Genomic DNA, 6,000 nt, shown 5'->3' with positions numbered 1-6,000 from the left:
CTCCTCCCCTCCTCCTCCTCCTCTCCTCCTCCTCCTCCTCTTCTCCTCCTCCTCCTCCTCCCTCTCCTCCTCCTCCTCCTCCCTCTCCTCCTCCTCCTCCTCCTCCTCTTCTCCTCCTCCTCCTCCTCCTCCTCCCCTCCTCCTCCTCCTCCTCTTCTCCTCCTCCTCCTCTTCTCCTCCTTCTCCTCCTCCTCTTCTTCTTCCTCCTCCTCCTCCTCCTCCCTCTCCTCCTCCTCCCTCTCCTCCTCCTCCTCCTCTTCTCCTCCTCCTCTTCTCCTCCTTCTCCTCCTCCTCCTCCTCCTCCTCCTCCTCCTCCTCCTCCTCCTCCTTGCCCTTGCCCTCACCAATCTCCCAGAATGAGCCAAGCACCTGTGCTGGGCTCCCCCACCCCAGCCCTCGCCCACTTTGGGACACCACTGGGTGGGGACTTGTCGATCTCTCCAGTGACCTGTGATCCCCGGGAGGGCAGAGCTAGAACTGTCATTCATGGTCACGGCTGTGTCCCCAGCACCACCTGCCGCTCACTCTACTGCTTTATTAATTGTGTCGGCGTGGGCAAACGACCTGCTCTCTTTGCCTCGGTTTCCTCATCTGTGAAACGGGACTAAGTGTACCTGCTCATACGGGTAACACACTTAGCACAGTACTTGGCGCACAGTAAGCCACACGCTGGGTGTATATAAGCTATGATCATTATTGCGGTCATGCTATTTCTCTGATTAACATAAGCTCCATGAGAGCAGAAACTTTTGTCTCTTTTGTTCACGGCTGTATCTCCAGAGCCTAGAATGCGCCTGGCATAAAATAGACATTTCTTTTCTTTTAATATTTATTTATTTTTCAGAGAGAGAGAGAGAGAGAGAGAGAGATAGAGAGCATGTGCGCTCAAGTGGGGGAGGGGCAGAGAAAGAAAGAAAGAGAGAGAATCTCAAGCAGGCTCCTCACTGCCAACACAGAGCCCAATGCGGGCCTTGAACCCACGAACCGTGAGATTATGACCTGAAGAAAGGAAGGAAGGAGAGAAAAGGAAGGAAGGAAAGAAGGAAGGAAGGAAAGAGAAAGAAAGAAAGAAAGAAAGAGGAAGGAAGGAAGGAAGAGAAAGAAAGAAAGAAAGAAAGAAAGAAAGAAAGAAAGAAAGAAAAAGAAAATCAAAATCAAGAGTCAGACACTCAGCCAACTGAGCCACCCAAACATCCCCAAAGTAGACATTTGCTGAATAAACCTGTTTGATGGTTGAGGAAACTTGAAGCACAGAGAGGTTCAGTTAATTACCCAAGGTCACACAGCTCCTAAAGGACAGAGCTAGGATGTGGAACCTCCTATCAGGTTCCAGAACCCATGCTCAATAAATATTCATTTACGGGGTGCCCAGGTGGCTCAGTCGGTTAGGCATCCGACTTTGGCTAGGTCATGATCTCACGGTCCGTGAGTTCGAGCCCCGCGTCGGGCTCTGTGCCAACAGCTCAGAGCCTGGAGCCTGCTTCGGATTCTGTGTCTTCCTCTCTCTCTGCCCCTCCCCTGCTCACGCTCTGCCTCTCTCGCTCTCAAAACTAAACATTAAAGAGAAAAAATTGTTTTCATAAAGAAATATTCGTTTATGCTTAACAACGGAATGCATAACTGGGGAAGGCACAGACCCCCAGGTTTTACAAATGAATAAACCTCCGTGGGGAGTGGCCGCCGCGTGTCAAAGGCAGAGCTGGGACTGAGAACTCAGGGGGCACTGCCACCCACGTGTGTCCTCGTCCCAGGCCTTCCGGCATTGTCGTCCGTTCCTGACGACCTCTCCTCCTCTTTCCCCAGGTTGGACCCCAAACAGCTCCTCTGCCAATGGCGTAAGTGTGGTGGTGGCCCCGGGGAGGGTGTGGGGGTTCCGCGTGAACCGCAGCCCAGCCGCGCTGGCTTTCCCAAGGAGGGGACAGGTGTCTCCGGGCACCTGCAGCGCTTAACCAAAAGCCAGCATGATGTCAGGAGCCAGGGTTCCCAACCTTTCCTGCCGGGCAGACTCCGCATGCACGCTCCCGGGCCCTCACCCCCTGAGCGTCCCCGTCTGGTGGGTCTGCGCTGGGGATCTGCATTCCCACGGGCGCCCCTTCCCTCCCCGCTCACGACGGCACCTTCAGAAGGGCTGCCTCGGTCGCCTGTTGGCCTTTGGGCTAAGACCAAGCGAGGAAGCACTTGGCCTTCAGGGGGAGGGGCGGGGACAGGCCCGCCGCTCTGTGCCAGTTGCAAGTTGGGCTTCAGCGGGAGGGTTTTGTCTGGAAGGGCCCGGAGGCTAAAGTTTGACCGTCCGCTTTCCAGTGTATCTCCTACACGGCGGTGGACCTTAATGCCAGCTCTTCCCAGGACCCGCCCGCGGAGAACACCAGGTGACTGCGTGGGGACTGCTGGAGAGAGAGACTGGGGCCACCCTGCCCAGTGGAGGAAGGCTCCCTCCAAAGAGACTGGCCACCTCCCTTGTGCCAGGCCGACCTCAAGAATGACCCCTGTGCCTCACCGTGCCGCAGCCGGTGCACGTTCGGGTGTTCCCCACGACCTCTCTCTGGTTCAGGCATTCTCTGGAAGGACTCGCGGAGCCCAAGAATGCGGTTACGCTCACGCTTCGGGTGATCACAGTGAGAGCATGAGACTCAGGTCAGCCGCGTGGATGCAGAGCCCCTGGGGGGCACCGGGCTGGACCGACCAGGCACCAGGTCCCAGTCGTCCCGCACGGGCAGCCCCGATTTCTCCCAGCCGTGACGCGTGACGGCACAACAGAGTCCCGCCATCCTCCCTGGACCTTCGGCTGCCAGAGTTTTGGTTGCAGTATTTATTCCGGGGCTCCGTCGTGGTAGGGACGGCTGACCGCCCACGGAGCTGACCGTCCTCTCCAGCACCTCTGTAGCTCAAAGCCCCACTGTGTTACTATTCTTAATTATTTATTATTATTATTATTTTTTTTAATTTACTTTACTTTACTTTAATTTACTTTAATTTACTTTAATCCAAGTAAGTTAACACAGAGTGCGATAATGATTTCAGGGATAGATTTTAGTGATTCGCCACTTGCACATAATGCCCGGCGCTCGTCCCAACAGGTGTCCTCCTTAATGCCCCTCACCTCGTTAGCCCATCCCCCACCCGCCCCTCAACCCCCCTCCCCCCACCATCAACCCTCAGTTTGTTCTCCGTATTACAGAGTCTCTGACGGTTTGTCTCCCTCCCTGTTTTTAGGTCATTTTTGCTTCCCTTCCCGCTATGTTATTTTTCAAAGTTTATTTTGAGGGCGAGTGCAAGCGGGGGAGGGGCAGAGAGAGAAGTAGAGGGAGAGAATCCCACGCAGGCTCAGTGCTGTCAGCGCGGAGCCCGAGGCAGGGCTTGAACTCAAGAACCGTGAGATCATGACCTGAGTAGAAGTGGGACGCCTAATGGACCGTGCCACCCAGGCACCCCGTCTTAAGGCCCCACTGTAAATCACACTGTTAGCATAGACTGTTTGGTGCAGCCCACAGCCCCAGGCAAACTAAGAGGACTATCGGCCAAGACACTCCAACACCTTAGAGGTTTACCTCCCAGAGTCAGGGGCAAAGGGCCAAACCTTTCCTTGGGCAAGGTTAACCCTTTCCTACATCGTGGGGCCACACAGACTGTTCCGGCTGCCAGAGAATTTTTGTAAGAATTTGACCTCTGGCCTTGAACTTCTAAATCCCTGGATCGGTGGAATCCCTGTGGTGACAAGAAATACCTCCAACCCTCAATCCATAAGAGAACCCGAGGCTGGAACTCAGCTGCCCGGGGCCGTCCGAGGACTGGGAAGATGGTGGACGTGAACTTGGAGGACGTGAGTTCCAGGCACCTTCTGCCAAGACGCAGGTCCCGGGAGATCGTCTGTAGCCAGTGTGCTGGTGTTGATGGGTCCTCTCCGCGCCCCCCCCCCCGCCCCACCCCGAGAATGGGAGCCAGTCACCCAGCAAGGAAGGCAAAGTGTCCAAAACAAGGAAGAAGAGGTCCCGGGGGAGCAGAAGCCACGCTTGGGCAAGACACACGGATGGCCCTCAGACCAGGGAGGATACAGCCTGAGGTCCCAGAGGCAGAGCTGACCAGATACAGCTGATGCATTTCCTTCCTAACGGTCTCTGATCGGGGGGGGGGGGGGGCGGGGGGGGGCACCAGAATCCCTTTTACAGCAAGGCCAAGGCCTCTGTTCGGGAAATACCTGCAGGAAGCAAGACCTCTGGCCAAGATGCTAACTAACCCAGAGCATGAGGCCCGAGCTGCCTCGCAAGAGAAAACAAGTTCTTGGGACGCAGCAAGGCCAGCAGGGCTCCACAGTGTCGGGGTGCAGGGGGGGGCAAGTGAGAGATCTGTCAAGCTGCTAGTACATAAACCCTACCCATCCCTAGCCCCAAACACCTCATTAAAGTTAATTGATTACATCTTAGACTCTCAGTGTGCAAGGGGGTGGCTGAGTTTCACGTGGACTGTCACCGTGTGGGACAGAAGCAGGGGGGCGGGAGCAAGAACCTGAACCAGGAGGACCACAGGGATGAGCCCCCAGGATTCTCAGATGCCCTGGGGAGAGCCCGTTTTATTTCCGTCTCTTGACTTTTAATAATTTTTTTAATGGTTAGTTATTTTTGAGAGAGAGAGAGAGAGACAGAGCGTGAGCGGGGGAGGGGCAGAGAGAGAGGGAGACACAGAATCCGGAGCAGGTTCTGGGCTCCCAGCTGTCAGCACAGAGCCCGACGCGGGACTCGAACCCACGAACTACGAGATCATGACCTGAGCCGAAGTCAGACGCCTAACCACTGAGCCACCCAGGTGCCCCTCTCGTTATTTTTATTTATTTTTTTTGACTAGGTCCTGTATAAACATCCCCAAATCAAAAGTTATTAAAAAACATCAGGGGGGCGCCTGGGTGGCTCGGTCGTTTAAGCATCCGACTTCGGCTCAGGTCACGATCTCACGGTCCGTGAGTTCGAGCCCCGCGTCGGGCTCTGTGCTGACAGCTCGGAGCCCGGAGCCTGTTTCGGATTCTGTGTCTCCCTCTCTCTCTGTCCCTCCCCTGTTCATGCTCTGTCTCTCTCTGTCTCAAAAATAAATAAACGTTAAAAAAAATTTTTTTTTAAAAACAAAAAACAAAACAAAAACATCAGGGGTCCACTCTGAGTTCGTCTGCACATAGAAAATAAGGAAGGGACCCAGCTTCATTCTTTTCGCTTATGGGTATTCAGTCCTGCACAATCCTGAGCGTGTAAATGAACACTTAAAAATGCCTACAATGGCCAACTTTTGTCATCTCTGTTTTCCCCCAGTTTTCCTTTTAAGCAGGCTTCACAACCAGCATAGAACCCAACGTGGGGCTTGAACTCACGACCCTGAGCTCAAGACCCGAACTGAGGTCGAGAGTCGGAAGCTTAACCGACTGAGCCACCCAGGCGCCCATCTATTTTCCTACAAGTTTTAAAAATTAATAATGTGATACACCAAAACCCACCAAATAGTACATTTTAGAAGGGGGAACTGTATTACCGTAAACCTCGTGGTTTGAAACACAAAAAAATTTTTCTTACGAGCTCTGGCGGTCAGAAGTCCAAAATGAGTCTCTCTGGGCTAACATCAAGGTGGCCGCAGGGCGGGTTCCTCCGGAGGCTCCAGGGGAGAATCTCTTCCTCCAGCTTCTAGAAGCACCACCCGTGTTCCTTGGCGTAAGGACTATCACCTGGCCTTTTCTCCCCCGGTGCCCACATCCCACCTCCTCCTCTGACCTTCCTGCCTCTCTCTTTCCTGTGATCACATTGGGCCCACTCGGGTCCCCCAGGATAAGCTCCCCATCTCAAGGTCATCAATCACACCCACAAAGCCCTTTTGCCATACAAGGGAATATATTTTATCTATCACTCTCACCACGATAACCCTGGAACAACTGTCAGGTGAGGGTTATTGACGTACGCAGAACAGGGGCACCTGGGTGGCTCAGTCGGTTAAGCCTCTGACTTCAGGTCATGATCTCATGGTTTG

At 54.1% G+C, this 6,000-nt stretch overlaps 1 long non-coding RNA gene across 1 annotated transcript; it reads left to right on the top strand.

The window, feature by feature from the left end:
• The first annotated feature begins 321 nt into the window (after window positions 1-321).
• On the top strand, window positions 322-2,934 carry LOC132676808 (uncharacterized). Its single transcript, XR_009609117.3, has 2 exons — window positions 322-1,835; window positions 2,302-2,934. It is a non-coding gene; the product is annotated as an uncharacterized LOC132676808 (long non-coding RNA).
• Window positions 2,935-6,000: the final 3,066 nt, after the last annotated feature.

This window comes from Panthera onca, chromosome E2, assembly GCF_046562875.1.
Source record: "Panthera onca isolate mPanOnc1 chromosome E2, mPanOnc1 haplotype 2, whole genome shotgun sequence".
Classification (NCBI taxonomy): domain Eukaryota; kingdom Metazoa; phylum Chordata; class Mammalia; order Carnivora; family Felidae; genus Panthera; species Panthera onca.
Note: the sequence above shows the minus strand (reverse complement) of the source record. Positions and strands in the feature narration are given on the sequence as shown.